Source organism: Lonchura striata, chromosome 10, assembly GCF_050655825.1.
Source record: "Lonchura striata isolate lonStrDom1 chromosome 10, ASM5065582v1, whole genome shotgun sequence".
Classification (NCBI taxonomy): Eukaryota; Metazoa; Chordata; class Aves; order Passeriformes; family Estrildidae; genus Lonchura; species Lonchura striata.
The window spans coordinates 20517157-20538418 of NC_140712.1; the positions used below are offsets into that span (position 1 = coordinate 20517157).

Sequence of the window (21262 nt, forward strand, 5' to 3'; positions counted from 1 at the left end):
TGTTTTAAAATTCTGTATTCAGATCCTTAGCAGGTGTAAATCATCACAGAAATTATGCTGTTACACTTTACATGATATTACCAAATTGTCTTGCTGGTAATTAAGAATATCCTCTACGGAATAAGGACCAATGACAGGAGAAAGTATAAGTTGATATTGTCTCAGCACGCATAAGTGGTAGACAGAAATATTCATGTACATAATCTTGCACCTTCCCTACATGATACCCAGTGGGCTAAAGTAATAGTGTACAGAATTATCTTGGAAAAGGCAATTCTCAACAGAAACTAAAAAATCTTATGAGTTGTCTGTGTTTCTCATAATTATACATGGCAAAAATGAAGATAAAATTAACAGGCATGCTCTTGGAAAATGTTTATTTAATTTTTTTTTCTTTATAAAGTTTTTCTTTAAGCTTTCAGCATATTGTAGTCAAATGTTTTCCAAGCCCGAATTTTCTGTAATTCATTCCAAGAAAATCAGTATCCCTTTCTCCACTTCTTTTCATGTCTGTAACATACAGCCCAGGGAAACCAATGTCATTCCTATTACTCAGATGAATCAGATTGATTCATCTGATCAAAGATGAAATTTCTGAATTTCTGGTGTAAATTTCAGGGGAATTCAACAAACACTTCCATGAAGAGCCAAACAGCCACTCTGTCTTCTACAGCACAGCTCCTCTAACTCACCAGCTTTTCCAGAGAGAGTCTTTTCCAGAATCAAACTTTTCCTTAAAATGCAAGTGCTCTCCTTCTTCAGTATTAAAAGTGATTCTCACGAAAACTATTTTCAACAGCTCCCTTAAGGAAATGTCCATTATGAGCAGCAGAGGCTCAGGGCTGGAATTTCAGGTTTGAAATTTATCACAAAATGTGCTCTGACCTATGTGTTCAGCTCATGGCCCTTCCCAGTACCCTTTGGCCTTTAAAAATCAATTTTCTTTAATTCTAACTAAGTTACTGTGAGGATACAAGGTCTAAATTCCATGTAACATGATGTTATATCCATGGAACATCAGCATACAGCTGATGACCAAGTCCCTGTTTTCTCATTTTGGATACAAAGGTCAGTATTGGTTTCACTAGCCCCCCAAAAAAATCTGGAAATAGTCAACTGAGAGAGGAAAAAATACAATGCATAGTGGTAAATTATGCTTGGATGCATGTGTTTAAAATGTCCTGTAAGTGCAGAGTAACCAGAATCATGATGTCATAAACACATGACATTAAAAGGCCAAACATATTAAGACCAAAAAATATTCTGTATAGATGACTTGTGGGCATCCTTAGGGATATTCTAGATTCTAGCAGGACTCAAGAAAGAATTAGGCATGTATGTGTATATATAGGAGGAGTTTTTGATCTCATATAAAATGTAGAAGGTATAAAATACTGTGTATTAAAGTTCCCCAGAGCAAGAATTATTATCTCAGAATCTACTGCAAATACATTACCATCGGAAGACTTCTTCCAAGGTATGAAAAAAATCCACTAACAGCAGGAAATAGAAATGTTTGAAAGCTCCTCTGGAAGCCTCAGAACCAAAGCAGGATGCCTCTGTGTGAGGCAGGCTCCAGCAGCACGGTCCCTCCAGGAGCTCTGATCAGGCACTTTCCTGATCTTCATGTCTGCACACTCCACACAGGGACATGCTGAATATTAGCATCTTTCTGCTTAATGTGTGAGGCTCTATTTTAACCTCTTGGTATCCTGTCTGCTCGTGGAATGCAGAGAAGTGTAGTTTTTTCCTTATTAACACAGAACTTAAAAGTGAGAGATCACCTGTTGTAATGCAGGAAGAAATTTTTTACAGAGGGAAAATCCTGTGTCCTGCTCAAGCAGTTCCTTCTGTACATCCCATTTCGTTGCACATTGGAGTTTTCAAACCTCCAGAGTTTTGTGTTTAGCAAAGCAGATGTGCAAATGGAGATCTGGGTGACCTCCCCTCTGAGAAGCAGGCCTTTGACACACATTACTCCCCTGCTGACAGCAGGAGAAATGTGGATCAGTTGGCATTTCACACCTGCAACTAATGTAGAAGTTGTAACAATATGAGTGAGCATTAGGGAGAGAAAGGATCCTTTGGACATAAACCAGCTATATTTCACAGGAAAGGTGCAAATCCACATTATGACTCAGGATATGTATTAGCTGCAGCCCTTCGGTAACCTAGAAAGAAAGAATTATATCCAAGGGAACTTACCTCAAAGAGTTTCTCTTTCCTTAGGCAGAAGTGATGATTAGGCTAGAACTGGCCATTTGTTTTATCTGTGGGTCAGGAACAGACAATTTAGTCCTTGCAGCTTCAGCTGTCTTGCCTTGAGATCCTGACCTACAATAAATACCTCTTCCAATCAATAGAGCACTGAACTTGGAGCAGAGCCGAGGACCTTTCCTGGCAACTTTGGCCTGGACTGAGCTGACCTGGTATATCTGCAGGGTTTTGGGAGAGATCTCACTGAAAATCCTGAGTTCTCCAAGTCCTCTCTGCCTTGGGAGAGTCTGTGCCTCCAGTTAGGCTGCTGGGGACAAGAATTACAACAGCTTTTCACAAGCTGTTTTCTTACTGACAGATGCTCTGCACTGCTCCTTGGGCTTTTTGGACTTCCCTAATGCTGCAGCACACATCCTACAGCACTCATCACTGCTCAGGGCTCTCTTCACTGATCTGTCAACTGCAGAGCATTTGGGCTTGGATGTGTTTGCTCCCCCATTTAGGTGTAGCAAATCTTGTTGGGTGGATAGGAAGGCACCACCATCCATGGTCTAGCCCTGGGAACTTGTCTCCTCTGGATGAATTCTGGAGGTTTCTTTGCCAATGTCTAAAGGTGGCTGCCCTGATCCCTCCCTACAGCCTGATGCCTTCTGCCTTTCTTCCTGCCTGAGAAATGTCACAGCACTGAATGAGCAGCTTCAGCTCCTCCTGCCAGGGTGGGAAGGAGCAGCACATCTCTCCTTGAAAAGTCAGGGTGAAACCCCCGCCAAAGCTGGCCCCTGGGCAGTTACGTGACATTTCCTTGGGAAAGGAAACCGGTTTGTCACCTCTTGCTTAATGGTGTCACCTCAAGGCAGAACTGAGGAGGACCTATGGGCACGAGAGAGGAGATTGCATTATTAACACTATATTCATCTTGTTCTGAAGATCATAGAATCATAGGAAAGCTTGGGTTGAAAAAGACCTTAAAGATCACCTAGTTTCAATATATTCTATTTTCCAGCATCAAAATGTGATACATTAAAAATGTGGTGAGAGTCTCACATAAATATTAATTTATAGATTGTCCTACCAAAGAAAATAATGCATCTTCCTGATTTCTCTTAGAAGATACAACAGCTCCAAAGTAGCTGAGAGCTGTCATCATCCATGACCCCTTGGGCTGAGAGCTGTATGAAAACATAGAAAAAGTGCTCTTAATCCAGAATAATATAAACTACAGATGAAGTATGTGTGAATACTTTTGTGTGAGGTGATTGTATGTACTCTGCAAAATGCATTTTGGGTGTAGTTGAGAATAGGAGCGTACACAATTCAAAGTTACCAGGAATAGTAAGGTAATAATAAAGCAGGTGGGAAGGGCACAGAATAGACAAATTGTAGATAAAGGTAGGAAAAAAGGAAAGGTGATAGATGTGGACACAGCTAAGAGGATGACAGGTGTGACAGGCTGGAGCAGGTAGGACAAATCCAAAATGCCTCTCTGGCATCTGTTTTCCCACAGTGGTGTTACAGTTCTTTTTCTACTGCTACTACAAATGCAGCACTGAAGTCCTCCTGATTAGTTTTCCCCCCCTGTGTAAGATGTCCTTTACGCTGTGATGAGATCATTTGTGTATTATTTCATTTTAATCTTTTCAGAAGGAATCCAGGAACTGTGGTGAGGTCATGGCTGCAGTAATGTCTAAAAGGATGGTTTTATAGAGGAGGACAGAAATATTCCTCTCATTTAGCAAAGCTGTAACAGAATTTGTGGCTCTCAAGTGCATTGGACAAGTTAAGTTTTGGGTTTTTTTCTGTTGTGTGTTTGCAAAGGACAGCCTGCTTCATACTCTTGTTTTTTCCCTAAGTATTGGATAAGTCTAATAAAGGTTGCAGACAAAGCATCCTGTTAGAACTCCACCTGAACAATCCTCTAGGATCATCCCAACCCATGGCACCTCCCAGTCTTACCATGAAGAGCAGGGTAAAAATACCCAGACTTCTCTGATGGCCTGAGTGTCCTCACATCAGACCTTCTGCACCACTGAGAAGGCAGATACCTCACTGAAAACATTCTTGTTCCCATCACTTTCAATGAGAAAAATCCTTGGAGCATCCCCCAGGGCCATGGTATCACACTTTAATAAGATATATTTGTGCTTCATGGGTCAACGGGGCAATGTCAGGCATGAATTTGGACCGTGACATTTCGGGCAACGACCCAAAAATAAAAGTGCCAAAATTTCACTGTTACTCTGATTTTCACCTCCAGTCTTTTCCACTCTCTGTGGACGTGACAAGACTTAATGATATAATTCTGAAAGGTCTCTGTATGTATTTAGTACTGGAAAGAGACATGTAGACAGATGGAATCATGTGCCTTTCTTTGCCATGGCAAATATTTTAATGTGTTCTAATGAACTTTAAAATTACTCCCCAGCATGCATTGGTCAGAGGGGTTATTCCGAATGTGCCATCTTCCTTGAGATCATTCCCTCTGGATCTGCTGGATCAACAACAGAGTGGTGATAACAAATACACTGCTGCTTGAACCCAGCACTGTGCTTTCCCCCTCTTTGCTAAGTGAATTTGTGCATACCAAGAGTTACACTGCTCCTCTTTTAGCAACTTCAGGGCATTAGTCATGTGCTCAAAACCAGTTCCCCTTTCATATCTAGAGACCAAACGTCTTGGATGATCCATGGGACAAAGAAGGCACCACAGGCTTAGTTTTGCTCCAGGGGATTGGGAGATTTAGCTACCCAGAGAGGAGTGGGAGATTAATGGTGCTCGTTGATGGTGACAGGGACCTGTGTGCTCTAAATCCCATCACAAGCAGAGAAGAACCCACCTCTACACACTACTAATATGCATAACTATGGAAAGTTTTAAATAAAAAAGACTAATTAATAATGCTTAGTGGTCTAGGTGTCTAAGTATGAATTGTCAGGAATTTCTGCAGGCTTAGGGAGGTGGGGAAATGGGTTAACATCACATTGTTTCAAATTACAGGGTTTTAGATTGCTTCAAACGAGAAGCAGAGAGGGTTTCCACGCCAGATTTGAGACGTTTGCTCTCTTTTATTTGTACTCAAATTTTGGCTTCAGCTCACACAGTCATTCTACCCAGGCTGCTTCCCAGACCAGCTAATTTGTCTACCTGTGCTCCATTTTAGGCCTTGGTTTTAATTTGAGGATGATTCCTGCTAATACCAAAGACTGGATAGGACATCCATTAAAAGTCTACACAGCAATTGAAATGGAAAATTCCAAAAGAAACCCTATTAGAGTTTTTCTCCATCAAATCAACATTACAGACTTCTTATGCATTTCTTAATTAGACATTGATATTAACTGGACTGTTGCATGATTTAAATCTAGCTCTTAATCTCAGCTATTCTATGCTGCTGTAGTTTTTATGACATCCAACTAGCGACTGCTTTATGCATTAATCTATCTGGAAAACCACCTTCACTTTTTTTTTGTCTTTTTTTAGAAGAATAAAGGCCCCAAGAAGGAAATGAAAGCTTTTGGGTTCAGCCATTAGTAATTTTCTGCTTAGTATTTGAAAAATTGCTTATTTTAATTGCTTCATAGAAGAAAAAGATATCAAAGCTAACGTTCTTTCTCTCCAAACTTTGTAATTATTTCTCTCAGACTCTTATTTGAAATGCCTTGAAAGGATTTTCATTGAAATGTAGATTTCTTCTCTTTCAAAAGTACTTTTATTCCCCCGTGCTTCTTTCCCTTTTTTTTTTCCTATTGACTTCCTCTCTAGATTTAGAGCAAAAACATAGTCTCCAATGTCTGGGCACTGCAGCATGTGTCACACAGATGTCCCTAAAGTGACATCTTCTTTAAACCTAACCTTCCCATGGCCTATAGACTGTGCTGACAATTTGCCTTAGGTCTTAGTCTGGTACCCTTGGGCTTCCTCCAGGGATAGCAAAGAAAATTCATAGGTGATAGAAGGGTTTGCTCTATCAGTCTCTCCTCATTCTGAAAAGTATTGTGTGATTTGCTAATTAATATCACCACCACAATTAGGAACCTAGTGGAAAAATTCTATAAATATGAGTGAGGGTGTCAGTGAGCTGAAGCCATGGCACAGTATAGTTTGGGTTCTGTTTCCAGTAGTGCAAAACCTGAATATCCTAATCCAGAAGGGAATTTACTAACCAAGCCCTGTAGTTAATTCTGCATTGTATTTAAATGTCAGTAGCACAAAGCCTCAGGATCGTGTTGGCCTCTACAGTAAACTTTGATACCAATACAGCAATAGTAGCAAGTTCTTTATTTCACCTATACATTCAGAGAGCATTATTTACTAATAGATTATGATCTGGTCAAAATGATCTATACATTCATTACATCTGGAGTGGGCTTTCATAACTCACAGGACCTAAGAATGAGGCAAAACTCACATTTGTTTATAGTGCTGCAGTTCTGCTCAGCAAGAAAAGGTGCAGAGAAAACACTGTCCTAAGCACTTGTGGTCTGCTCTGGGTCCCAGGTGATTTCTCATGCCAGCTCACAAATATTTTTAAGAGCCTCAGAAGAGTGGGGACTTGGCTGCCTCTGAGCCACCTCAAAATACAGCTGTTCCTTTGCAAATCAGCCACCCCACAAGCCTCGTGCAGTCATGGCTGGGGTTATCTCCCAGGGGAAATCTTCCCAGTGGAACAAAACATTTGAAGAATAGACGATGGAAATGAAGCTAAAGCATTCTCAATATCAGATTTTGCACACATTTTTTTTTTTTTTGCAATAACACAGAAGGAAGAAAGAGAATAAGAAAATGAGTTAGAGGGAGATGGAGAGAGAGATGGTCTATTAAGCAAAGCTACTTTTTTACTCTCAGAATTTACAGTCCTGATAGACATCTTTTTTCAAAATTACTCATTTTTTATATTCAGATACTACAGCTTGCAGTACTAGGTCCTAGATTTGTCTGGACAGATTACCCTCTTATTTCCACAATGAAACTTAATTATCCTTTTTATGTCTTCAGATACTTCCAGTTATTTCCTGAACTGTTTCTGGGGACAGAAAGCAGCTGATGGGTCAGTCAGTGAAGTAAATACTATGCATCCCTACTGTTTTTAAAGTAAAAGCCCTTTGGCCCCAGGTGTTTTTAGAATATTTTGAGGGCTACTACATATAATTTGCTCAGATATACTTTTCAGAGCTTTTTTCTTTTTGTGACTAGGCAGAGAGTCATCATTTTCTCAGCACCTTTCTATGTATTACTTGGAAGCATCTAAATGTGACTAACTCACCTGGAATCCATAGAGGGATATTTGAATGCGTCATCTCTGAGACAAGAATAACTCCTCCTGAAATCCAGGGTGGAAAGGACTGCGTGGTTTCAAACACCCCTTCCTGTACCCCTGCTGTTGCAGCAAGAAGGAATTCATATGACTACTTAAAGCCCAAATGAATAAATAAATTGGTTCAAAGCAATGGTAGGAGCACAGAGGGGTGTGGAAGTTGCTGGTGTTGTTACTGGATTTTAGAACACTGTAGGTTTCATCTGTAAAGAAACCTATAATACATGATCCACTGTCACTGCCTTCTATCTGAGCAGAACTAACGCAGAGCAGTCAACATGAAAATGTCACCTAAGATAACCCAGGACATGCAGGACATGCAAGTACTGAACAGAAAATTATAATGAGTATCCATTCAGACTTTTAGAGTCATTTTTTAGCTTTTTATTTTTTAAGTCTCTGCTGTTCAAAATAGAAAGTAAAGAAGTGTTACAACTAATTAAAATATAAATTGGCTACAGAAAATCACCCAAATCATCAGGAATTTGAGAGAGAGCTCAACTAGGCATGTGTTATAGAATCCTTTATTAATTAAATGCTAAATCCTAAAGGGCTGAACTGACAAAATAATCTTAATATCTAAATAGAGCAGGTGTTGCTGTGGTACTCAGGTACACTTTACTGGATTGAATAAGTAGTGGTCAAATGCAGTTTAACTAGGCTGGGATGAACAACAGACTTTGTAAGGACTTTACATATTGTATACTCCCCAAATTAAACAAAACTTCTCTTACCCTGGCACAGTGTTCACACTGCAGTCACATCTCTGCATGGAAGTTTCTTCTTCCAAGTCCAACTTGTGTCCCCAGCCTGAAAGCAGGAACCAGGATGGTTCAGTATCACTGAGTCTGCCATACCAAAACCAGAAATTAAGATGTCACTGCGGTATAAAACACAAGTTTCTCTGTCACACCCAACCTACATTTTCTCCAGATGAGTTCATCCTACTCGGTTTCCATTATCCTCAGAGAACAGATAATCTGTTTTCTATAAATACAATAAAGAGTGCTTCAAATGACATGACATTTTTTCAATTCACCATTTCGGTGATTCAAAATAAGTGTGAAAAGAAAACATGCTGAAAGCAACAAGCAGCAGGATCTGAGGACTGAGGCCCTCAGGAGGCTGAGTCCCCATTTTTGCTGCTGATGGATTCTCCCAGCTCAGAGCTGCCACCTGAACCTTCACCTGGGTGTATTTACCTGCCTCCACAGGGTCCTGCAGCCCCGTGTGCTGCACAGTCTGCACAGCAATAAACTGGGTCCTGATCTCATCCCTGCAACTGGAAAAAGAGAGATAAAAAATAATAATAAGCCCGGAATAATTATGTATTGTTTTTATAGTGAAACAGGCCTTGAGCATTGTGAGCTCTCCACTGGGAGAAGTCCCATTTAAAAAATCTCCCTGGCACAAAAATGAATTGGGTCCTGTTACATGAATGGCCTGTGTTTACTATTCTTTTCACTTACCTTCTAGTCGTTCATTTTCTGAGCTGACTTGCGCCTCTTCCTCTGTTGTCAGCAGGAACTGGGTAACAAGAACTTGCTGGAAATGGAGTGGTAAACAAATAAACAAATACAGAAAAGAACCTGCTGACTTGGCAGATGCACTATTACAACCATGATGTAAAACTATCAAACAACAAATGCAACTTCTGGATGTCTCATGACTCACATCACAAACAGAAAGGGAGGAAACTGAAAGAGGATTTTAATCAGTGATAATGAATTTGGAACAACACTGGAATTTCAGATCATAGGAAAATCAGGACAAGTCTGGGTTGAATTCTTGTTCTGAATCAAATATTCTTCTTCCTGCAGCCATCAATCACTGCATCCATAATCTGTAAAAAGTCAGCACTTGGACTACCCCAATAGCAATGACCACTCTACTATAACCAAAAAGATCAGTCAGCATCTTTGCTTTAGGGTAAGGAAAATATTTGACACTTCAAAAGTACTCATCTCTCCTCCCAAGAGCCCAACACCTCTAAGCATGTAACCAGGGCTCCTTGCTTCATCTGTTTCAATTTTGAAGCTCTTGGAAAAGGTAACAGTTCACAACTGCTGCAGTGGTCTTGCCCCAGGGAGATGGACAAAAGATCAGGACAGAGGCAGAAACACCACAAGGAACCTAACGGATGTTTTCTTGGGGAAAAGGGGAGATTAATTAAAGGGCAAAATCTGCTGGTCATTAAGTGTCCTGGAGCAACTATTGTGACACTGAAGCAGTGAGTTTCTGTGTGGCTTTAAGACATCTGCCCTGAGGAAACATTCGCAATTGAAACTGCATCCTCTTTTTCCCAAGTCTCCGATTCCCATGGGCCAGCAGTTGCCTTGCTAAATGAAATGCTTCTTTGGGGAGACTGGCTGGCCCCAGGGATTGGTAATGCAATATAGAGCCTTTCATCTCTCACCCATGAACCCAAGTCAAACAGAGTTTGGTAAATGGCCAATAACCCCTACCATTCCAGGGCTGTTTGGTGACCTGTGTGAAATGAGGAGGGTCATCTCTGTGTCTGTTTACTAGAAGGCAAGTGTCAACTTCACCATAAAAAAAGAACACAGTTACTACTCATTATCACCCAATTTAACATTCTGAAGACAAGAGAATGAGCCTGGAAAACTCAGCCATCTTCTGACCCAACCATGGCGGTCCCAGTACATCAGGCCCTGAAGAACATTAATGAGGACAGTTGCATTGTGGCAAACCAGGCTGTGCCTCTCCTGCCAACAAGAAATCCAAGTCTGAGCTACTCCCAGCTGCATGTGATTACAGTCCTTCCCAGATCCACGTGGAAATCCACAGGATTCAGTCCAGGTTTTGGGTGCACCAGGCACTAAGGCACAACCATGAAGTCACAGAATGCTACAGACTTCTGCAAATCGGCATTTATGGTCTTAAACAGGCACAGGCAACCTTCACAGGGACCCAGAATCCAGCACAGACAGAGTTAATATGCTGAGAAGCCTGCACTGAAAGGCTCTGTTCCCTCACCCATCACGAATATACTGTTCTGGTTACCAAAATAGCTGTATTTGGCAGGGTTGAAGGCCAGAAGCTCACTGCAGTACCCACTCTTGCCCTATGCACTGCTCATTTTAAGGTCAGACCTTTAGCATCAGGAATCTGTTAGAAGAAAGAGGAATCGCTTTAAAAGTTGTTGCCACTCTGGGGATTACCCTGCAAGGTCTGAGAGGGTAAAGGAAAGGGCAGGGGCAGATAAACACTTGGCCACATGAAAAATCAGCTGCCCCTAAATTTCAATACATCTGCATAAACCTCCCAAAACTGCAGCCAGCTTGCTCTTCCTCACGGCCATCACTCTCATTTTGCAGCCCTTCTTATGCCACAGCAATGCTAACTCTGTCATTGTCCCCTCCTATCTTGCTTAATTGCATTAAATTGGTATACCTATGTTAATTAAACAGAAGATGGCAGAGGCAGTTTTACTTCTTGTTCTTTTGTGTAGATCATTTCCTAGGGCTTCACAGGTTGTGGAAAAATAACAATACAGACACAGCACACGTCATATTTCAGCACAGCTGATAAAGCTATTTTACTCATACAGTAGTCCATGATTCTTTTTGCATATCACAGCATAGGTTTAATTACCAGGCTGCTGCTGCATGGCAGCTCTTCTTGCTTTTTCTTTTTTTTTCTTATTTGTATTATTTGCAAGTCATAATCATGTTTTCCTGTCATCCCCGAGCAATGTGCATGCGTGCGTACAGGCAAATGCCAAGCCTGGAAAAGAAATTTGATGCGTGTCCATGAATTAGAGTTTTCAAACTTTGGCTGAAGATTAGTACATGTAAACATAGCTCTGCCCCCTTCATCTTGGATAATTGGTCACAAATGCTACTTGACACTTCTCAAATCAGACACTTTACATACTTCTGAGCATAGCTGAACTTTTTTGGCAGGAATTAATTTGCTTTGCAACTTAGCTGCTCATTCCTGGCCCGATCCCTGCTCCAGTGATTTCAGGGCAATGTTCTGCCAGTGTGAGGAGCACAGAGGCAGGACCGGATCTGTTTGCTAGCGCAGACGAGCCCGGCTTTGTTGACTCCCTCAGAAAAACAATTACTGCAGCTAATGTTCTGCCCTTTGCCAGCCTTGATTAACATCGGGATTTTTACCTTCAGGCCTCTCTTTCTATTCCAATTACTGAGCAAGTTACAATGCATCAGAGGACATCTTAAAATAATGGAGAAGGTGATGTAGCATCACCAGAAAATGAAACTTTCGACACACCGAGACCCTTCCACAGCATTTCCAGCTTTGTGGGAGATGTTACAGACACCATCCGAGGAGACTCTCTCACTTTTTTTCCTGCTCCTCCTGCAAACAGTGCACGCTCCAGCAGAGAAGGGAAATCCATTTCTGGAGTAGTGATGGAGTTTGAAGCAGGCACAGAATTCCGTGCTATTAAAGAGCCCCCTGTTTGCTCTGACAGTTCAGCGTGTTTACTCACCGTGCACCAGAGCTGCGAGAGCTGAGCAGACCATATGCTCACTTCGAAGGGCTGCCAGGTCTCAGGGAGCATTACTGTGCCTATTCCAGGAGGGGTTTGGGGCAAGAACACATTTCATAAAGGATTTCACTAGGAATATTGTATTTTATCTGGTGATTTATTTCTGTCCAGTCTCTGGACTAAATGGCAGATTATCAGCATTCAACCATGTAGATCTGTGAATAACCAGTGGAAAATCTCATTTGCCCTTTATTCACTGGGTTGTTGATAAGATGCAGCATATTAAAAAATTTGTCAGTTTGCTCTTCTCAGCTATCAAGTGGGGTATGCGCCAGCATTCCCTCCTCAAGCTGGCTGCTTCCTCCAGAAAATGGAGAGAAAATGATGCAACCATGTTGTTTCTAGAAGAGGGTGACCCTCTGAGTTATTTTAGGATTATTGCCTTGCTTCTAAACTAAAATCAAATCCATAAATTAGATTGAGCTCCTACCTGCAGAAGCAAAGAGTGGAACTTTGTGCAGTGCTTCAGGTGTAGACTATGAGAGGAGCAAATCCCTGGTGGTGCACTCGTGCTGCCTTGGTTCTCAGGGCTTTGTGCAGCTCAAAGCACTGATGAGGAGTAGCCAAGACAGAAGCAGTCCCCACCTCTGGTGGCTCGTGCCATGAGGAAGGGCTGACCACAGCACAGGGCCAGGGAAGCAGCTGCATCAGCCAACTCCCTGAGTGCTTGGTCCCCACACTTTCCAGTCATGGTTTTGTGATGGTTCATCTCTAGAAAAGAAGGGTAGCTCATGTTATCAGAAATGTGGCTGATTCACTGTGGAGAAGCAATAATTTGCTTCCCCAGAATTCCCCAGAATTTGCCATGGAATAACGAAAAAATCCACATTGCATATTAGGATGTCTTGAGTTTTTATAGATTCATGCTTTATAATAAACAAATTGAGATGTATTTTGCTTCCTTCTGTTTAACTCTGATATTTGAATCACTGTGGTAGTGGTGGGTATGATATTTCTAGGTGAGCAAGGCAACAATTGGCCAAGAGATACAGCACAGCTCTAAAGTCTGAACTAAAGAGGATGCTTGGTTTCCATTACTATTATCTATCACTATAAATTTAGCTTTCAGGTCCTAGACATTTTAAAATAACATGTCTAGTGTTGGAATAGGAGACTATCAGAAAAAATGAATTACACGTTACAGGCTTCCAGGATTTGCAGTAAAAGAGCTATTACTGTAATTACACCTGTAGAGTACTCATTTATGTTGTTATTAGGGGAAAGGGATGGGAGAATTAGGATGTATGGAAAGAAAACATTGCAGAAGGGGAGCTAAATAGTCTAACTGGGACAAAGCTCCTGGTCACACTTCTGTTTTCAGCATGTGAAGTCACCATGTGCATGTGGACCTGCAATGTCCAGGGATTTAGGTGAAACAATAATAGATCACCAATATCTGCTACAAATGGACACAAACCCCAGCCCTCAGAAAGGCCCAGCCTCACACTCAGCCCCCAGATTGGGAGCTGATACCTTTTGTACCACTGAACATCTCCATGGTCTTTGCTGGGTGCAAATGGGGATTGATCAAGTGACTCCATGAGCTCCATTCTTCAGAGACAAAAGTCCTTCCCCATCCTCAAAGAAGATCAAACCCAGATTCTTGAACATTAGAAATGAGACTAGAATAAGGAAAACCAAAATATTTATTTTCAGGGGAGAGGTGAATCTCCATTTTGACTCGTTATTTTGCCAGGGCTAAGTGGCCATTATTAGTCCATAGGTACATGCTGGTGTAAATCCACTGTGTCACTTCCTGGATGTCATTACTTAAAATCAGCAAACTCGTGCTTCACTGGCTGAAGGTTTGCTTGCTTAATGCCTGGTTTCATCAACAAATTTAGGCTGGCAATGACATCCTACTTGTCTAAGCTAACACAGAGCCCTGCACTGTCCTTGTTTCCCGTCCCATTCAAACTTATGCAGTGTTAGTGACTACCAAAAACCAACATTACAGCTGAAGAGAATGAAGTGATGAATGAACATGAGGTTTGCATGTCCGGCTGGGTAGATCACATTATTTAATGTATCATTATGTTTGTATTTAAAAAGCATTTAAAATATATTATTTCTTCTATTACTCCATCTCTTCAGCGCTCTGACTCCAGAGATGAATCGTGCTGTGTGTTTTGGTAGAGATTTGTTTTCTAAAACATGATGGAACCATGTGGATCTTAAATCATTGCTGTAATAAGTGAGTTGTCCCTACTTAAGGAAACTCTTGTGTCAGGAGTAAAAGTCCTTGTGTAGCTGTGCTGCAAGAAGCAGGATAATATTTAATTATGACAGTTGAAACTCAACTCCAGGTGCAGACAATATTGATTTGTTCTAATATAGAAAAGGTGGAATTAAAAAGCTGGTTTATTTAGAAATTTACGTATTCCTAGAAATGTCTGTTCAGCTCATTTTTAAATTTGATTTCATATCCCAGGTGGATTACACTGTATTTCTGAATCTCAAGAACTGCCTGTGCCTGATAAGAGCTGATCAAAGTACTAGCATAATTCAGTTGTTTTGATTGTAAGATTTTTGTTTGCTGCTTTACTGGACAATGGCGTTTGCAAAAATGAGGTGAAGAGCATCAGAGATAGAATTACAGCCCACAGTTGGTGCATGAGACTTAATATTAGTATAGGCCCACAATCTATAAGGTCAATGGCAAATTATACCAGCTGGCAGTCAAAATCAATGCCTGGTTCTGAAAAAAAAACAGCAAGAAAAATCTGTGCCAGTGTCCCAAAATGACAAGTGAACTTGGGCAAGTTGAAGATAATTATGATTATTTAATATTCCACAGTTTTACAACTTGATACTCTGTGGACAAAAGATCAGAAGTCTGCTGAATCCAAAGGTTTGAATCTTTGGGTCAATATGCTTCTCATGTCATCAACATTGTTTAATTTAGGAGGAAACAGTTCTGAGCTAGGATAAGATCTCAGACAAAATTGACGTGCGCTCACAACATGGCCTAACATAACAATTTAATCTACCCTGTGCTTCCCCTGAAAGAAGGCTTAATAACTGTGGCATGATTTCACCTGCTGCTTCTAACATTTGCTCATTCTTTTTTCCTGAGCAAATTTGGATTATCAGATGGCAAGCAGCTTTGTTCATGGTAGACAAACTTGAATTCATTTAGGATTCATAACAATAGGTTCAATCTTGGATTCAATGGCAGTTCTTAATGAATGGAGTCTTTGGAAGATAAATGTTTGTTTGTGTTAAAAGAGAAATAATTAATTCTCCATTTTTCTGGTTATGAGGTGATTACAGTACATATCACAAAATGTTTTCCCTGTATTTCCAGCCCTGGGTATAAGAACTGCAGGAATGTTCCCCAAGCCCCAGCACTGCAGATATGAGCCATTCTGACCTTGTCATTTCAAAATCTGAAGTTTTGCAATGAATTGCTTGGTGTGAGGAAAAAAAATGTATCTCTTACTCACAGTGCTCTCAGTTCCTCCTGGTGATCTGATGCAGGGCAGCGAGGAGGGAGGAAGGTCCACGTCGCTGCGATCCATCAGCAGCCATGGGTCAGCACGGGGTTACTTGGATGAAGGAATCAAGGCTGGATCTGGATTTTGGCCCAATCCTCACTATTGTCTTAGACATGGGCATCTTCCAAATTCCTGTGGGAAATCCCACGTTCTTCATGACTGTCCCTGTCCCTCGGGAAGCAGCCGGAGCACACGCGACCGCCGTGCCCGGCCAGGAGAGGCTGTGCTGCCCAGCGCCCGGTACCCGCTGACCTCAGGAGGAATTAACAGGCTTCAGCAAACGTACCCTGCAGGCAATTTTACCCTGGAAAAACATCACCCACATTGCTAGAGTTTAGGACAACAAATTAAAGCTTTTAATATGCACTGGCTGCTTTTTGTTTTCCCCCCCATCCCCACACCACCACCATCCCCCCTCCCAGCCCAGTAACATCCAGTTGCTTAATTCCATTTGAAATCAGCCGGGTTAGGCACCTAAATAATCTTGTCCTTCATGCCTGTCAACATCTTGAGGCACCTAACCACCTTTAGAGATGTGGTGTGAAAGCTTGTGAACGATGCAATCGAGGAGGGAAACAAAAGACAAGTATCCCTATTTGCTGCCCAAGAATCCACAAAGAATGCTGCTTCAGCTCTGCTCTGATTTCTAATTAGATTATGAGTGATGTAGGACTCTGAAGCCAAGCTGGAGTTTGTGCTAGCACTTTGCATGTATGAATGACAAAGGGACACCACTTTCATATTGATTTAAGCAAGCCAGTGGAAGAATGTTTAAACATCAAGTGCTTGATGTCCCAGTTTGCCAGAGCACCTGGAAATATCAAATTAATTCCAGGTGTTCTGCCATTAAGACAGGCTTGCTGCTTTTACAGCCACACATACAAAATGTGGCTCCCAGTTCCACAAATAAAAACGGAATGGTTTCTGCTCCTAATGCCTCGATAACTCCGACATATTGCAAGTTCTGGAAAGAATTTTAATCTACATAGTTTTTTTTTTAATGGGGAGTGGAGCAAGGGGGGAAAGATTTTAAATATGCTGCATACAATTTGTGATGGTCATCTCTAAAATGCAGCTCCATTATCCTTTTCCATTTGGAATGAATGAGGCTAATTAATTTCAGGCCATACTTGATGAGGTCAGCACCATACGAAGGGTGCGTGCTAGACATTGCTAATCTCTTTCAGCTGAGAGTGATGAATTAAAGATGAAGCATTCCTTTGCAGGCCTAATTTAGAATGTATATCAAAAACCTACAGCAAATAATACTATACCCTACAACAAAGGAAAACTTGTTCTCTCAGGCTCCCATGTAGGGTTGATTTTAAAGGCATTTTCATTTCGCTTTGGAATTCCAGCTGTGGATGGGTGAAACAGTTCAGAAAATTCAAGCTTTCTCTCTTTCTATTGCTTTTATGGACAAAAGTAGGCAAGGGGGGGCTAAGGGGAGAGAGAAACTGGTCTGTGTTTGATGCTGTATATCCTGTGATTCTGACTGTACGCTCAGTGTTTGGGAAACCAACTACCTGTGACGTGACACCCCCCCACGGCCCACACTCACACCTCACTGCTGGGGCTTTTGAAGTCTCAGGGGAAAGCAGCCAAGGGTCCCCTTTGGTTCAGCATCATCCCAAGAATGTTTTGTTGGACGTTGCAGGCGGGAGACAGGACAGGTCCAGCAGTTCTGCTGGGTCACCCAACAAGGACAGGAGGTTCCAAGCCCACACAGAGCTGTCACTCCCTTAGGGATAAACGCCTCCCTGTGCAAAAAAGGTCCCATCATGCCTAGAAGTGCAGAGAGCAAAACAGAATAGAACAAATCACTACGAAAGCAACCAGGTCTGGGAGCAGGACAAATTGCTGCACAGCTCCTGAACTGGCTGGAGTTGAGGCTCAGCCAAGCTTTGTCACCTTTCCCTCAAGGCAAAGCCACCCACAAAGTCAATAGGGGTTTTCCCTGAGTGAGGGACTGCAGGATTTGTTCCTGTGGGCAGCAAGAACCTGAATTGTCATTTTGGTAAAAGAGGGACTTATGAAATCTTAAGCCAGCCTCGGAAGAAGGCTGCAAACAATAGACCACCATCCTCCCCACCACTTCTCTGCTCAATACCTGGCAGTTCCTTGGAATTCTTGACAGGTTGCTGCAGCGAGTCGAAGTTCCCAACTGGTGGCCATAAGCGGCTGCCGTCTTTGTATCCCAGTAGTCCTCATTAGAACAAAGCTGCTTCGAATTAAATCCAATCTACATGCCGAATCAATCTTTCAGCCCTTTGATTGCTTCTGAAAATATTTATACTTCTTAATAATGCACATTTTGTCCCAAAGCCTGTGATTAAACCCAGACAAGGTCCGGAGAAGCCTGAAGTATATGTGGAAGGGGTTATTTTGGACAGGAAAAGAAAGATAAAGACACAGGTTTTTCCTATTGTGAAATCATTAGAGTGTATAAATCTAGCAATTGCAGTTGTATAAGCATCAGAGTGGGGTTGTAATAAATACAGATTGGAGTATTATAGTAACCAAATGGAGTTTATGGATTATGTTCACTAGTTCATATTTCTCAGCTACTACAACCTAACTAGCTTCATGCTGCACTCACCTCTGTTAATATTCCCTATTAATATTCTTTTTACGTGTTTGTGGGAAAAAAAAAAGTTAGGATTCAACTGCTGCTCTGTGTAAAACAAATATGTTTAAAGAATCATGCCCTCCAAAGAAAAAAAATAAACACAGGGATGCTGCAAAGCAACTGTGTTCGAAGGGCACAGGCTGTGGCTGGCTGAAATCAGCCTGTTCTGCTGAAAGTTAATAACTTCCATCTGAGGGGGATCTGGTCCTAATGCAGGGCATTTGCTGTGTGAAAATTGGGGTGTAAAAATAAAGAAAATAACTTCTGCTGTCCCTTACCCTGGTGAATTTTTAGGGTGGTAAATAATAAGCTTTGGCCAGAGATGAGAAACGCACAAAGGCTTTGAAACTGTGCTGCGTGGTAAACAGCGTGTTGTTCCCTTCTCAAAAAGCATCACAGGTGAGACATGAGGAGATGAGGGGTAGGAAACATTCCTTGGCTAAGAAGAAACCCAGATAGGGTCAAATCCTCCAGAGTGGAGATCTGCCATCGATGGAGAAGGTGGTGCTGCCTGGGGACGCAGATCAGATAAAGGCTCTGTACCTGTCTCCCTCCCCAAACACAAATAACTGCCTTTGTCTCAATAACAGGGAAAATTTACTTTGGAAAACACATAATGATAAATCTCCTTGGATATAATATGCAGTGTCTGGGTGAGAGGGAAAGAAATCCTAGATACTAAAAATATGTAGTACTTATTTAATATCATTGTCATCAGCAGCATCAGATGGTAAATGCAGGTAATATTCTTTAAGAGTGGGCTGGTAAATGCTCATGGTAGTTTTGCTTTTGACAGTTTCTCCTTTCATAAAGAAGAGAAAGAAATATTCTCAGTTCAAATATTATTCATTGACTCTTTCATCACGTAGTTCATTATATTAAGTTGTTATTTCCTAAATATGTTGGGGGGTGGTATTATTATTATACATATATCCTGAGTCATGATGGCTATTTTGCATTAATGTATGATTTGGATGCTCAGTCTTTAAGGTAGAGAGAAGGGGTGTGTTTATCATGGCCATAAATAAGGGGAGAGCAGGGACTGAAAAAACCTCTCATAAATGGGGATGGATCCAAAATCTAATGACACACATGAAAATCCATTTTGGATCAGAACCCCATCTGAACTATGTATTATATAACCAGCATTTTCTGAGTATCTTCTATTGTTTGACAACCCTGATTTCACACTGAACTTGGAGTTCATTTCCGAACAGAATCTTTTTGTATGGAAACTTTTAATCATATCCCTTTGTGAACACACACATACCATCGAGGATATTGTCTTATTAAGAGTTTAAGCCTAAAGGTGTATGCCTACTTTTAAAAGAAATTTTCTGATTGCAGATAACTGCTCAATTTGATTTAGTGTCCAATGATAGTGATGGGGTTGATAACTGAGCATTCATCGGTAATTCATCTTGTGCTAGTAGAAATTTACAGCAAAGCAGTGCTTTCCCAACACTGACAAGTCCTATTAATCTTCTTCAGACACATTTCAATAGGTGTCTCCATCTGTGCCCAACATCTAAACACTCTGGCATCACTGGGGACTTGGAGACACCTTCATTTCAGGTTACACTAGTGAAAATGTGATACTAGATTGTACTCTATTTTTAACCTAATTCTCTCTTTTCATTCAATTAGCCTTTCTTGCCTGCATTTTTCTACTCATGTGTAACATCCTTTTCCCAGGAATAGCTTAAAAATAAGATTTAGTTACTTAAAGAGACAGAATCTGCCAGGGCAAGAGCAACCAAGAGCTTAGTACAGAAAAGCAGAATAACAAAGCTCAGGGACACAGCGTGGAGACCGAATTGCCAGTCGCCAAACACATCCCGAGCAGCATTCCCACAATATTCCCCTCCTGATGCACCTCTTGCAGGCACCACTGGGTTAGGACAGGTCTGAAACCAAAGCTGAAAACAATTGCAGGATATTTGGGTGCTGAAATCCCAAAGAGCTCTGTTTGTTCGTGCTGCACGGGGATCCCCAGCATCCATCCCCACTTCGCTTTACATCTACAACTAATGCATGAACAAACACAGAGCAGTCAAATTACAGCAATAACATTTATGGGTGGATTATGTTCCAACTTCCTCACTTATTATTAAAAGCGAGTAAATTGCGAAGCACATGGAAGAGGTAGGGTGCAAATGCAGGCGAATTTCCACTCTGAACCAAATGTTGTTTTTTCACTTTCAAAGCTGCGATGAGTTTGCGAGCAGACGCAGCACAGCTTTAAAGCTTACTCATTCAAAAATGTGTGTTTGGGTTCCTTTTTTTTTTTTTTTTCCCTCTCCCCTCCTTACTCCATTTACGTTTGCCTTTCAAAGAGGAGCAGATGCACACCATTTGGGTTTGGGTGGCTCCTACTTGCTCTGAACTTTCTTCTGAAAAGAGCAAACCGTGAGCCGTGCGTCTGCTCTGCGCCTCAGAGGCGGTTTCAAACTTTGTTTCTGGCTTTATGAAGTTCTCTCATGAGTCGTATTATAGATCTAAATGACCTTATTGTAGGTGGCAAGTTTAAATGTGCCATATTAATAACTTGTTATCCAAGACAAATTAAGTCCTTATGTGTCAAAAGCACTCTGTTCTGGATTACCTACAAGACAAGTATTTATTGAATAAACGTTGGATCCAATTTCATTTTAATGTGACTGACTGTATGCTGCAGCCCCTTAGAACGAGATAAAAACACTCAAACCTACAACTGTGTTGCAACATTACACCTAACTTGTCTATTTCTATTATTGTCTTTTTAACATGGGATCTCAAAAGTGTTTGGGGGGGGTTAAAGGATTTATTATTATTATTGTTATTATTTTTTGTGAAGAGCAAGGAGAGGCGTAGGAAAAAAAGACTGGCATTCAGCCTAAAGAGAAATCATTGAAACAAATTAATCCTATGCCGTTTAAATTGACATGGTAATCCATCATCAGCAAAGGGAAACTCTGAAAGCAATCTAGAATCTGCAGTGTTCTTTCACTGGCCCTCAGGCACAAAGACAGATAGTAAAAGAGGAAGGGGGGGAAAAAATCATAAAAGTTAGCAGCACCTTAGCATAGGGA

The 21262-nt window shown here is 41.3% G+C and overlaps 1 long non-coding RNA gene across 43 annotated transcripts in view; it reads right to left on the reverse strand.

Moving 5' to 3' along the window:
* LOC110482985 (uncharacterized) overlaps window positions 1–21262 on the reverse strand; it is a 34586-nt gene continuing 13324 nt past the window's right edge. For 13 of the 43 annotated variants that reach the window (XR_014957674.1, XR_014957653.1, XR_014957651.1 and 10 more), the window contains one exon: window positions 1–17842. This is a non-coding gene — a long non-coding RNA (uncharacterized LOC110482985). The other 30 variants (XR_014957655.1, XR_014957641.1, XR_014957638.1 and 27 more) reach the window with 12 other exon arrangements.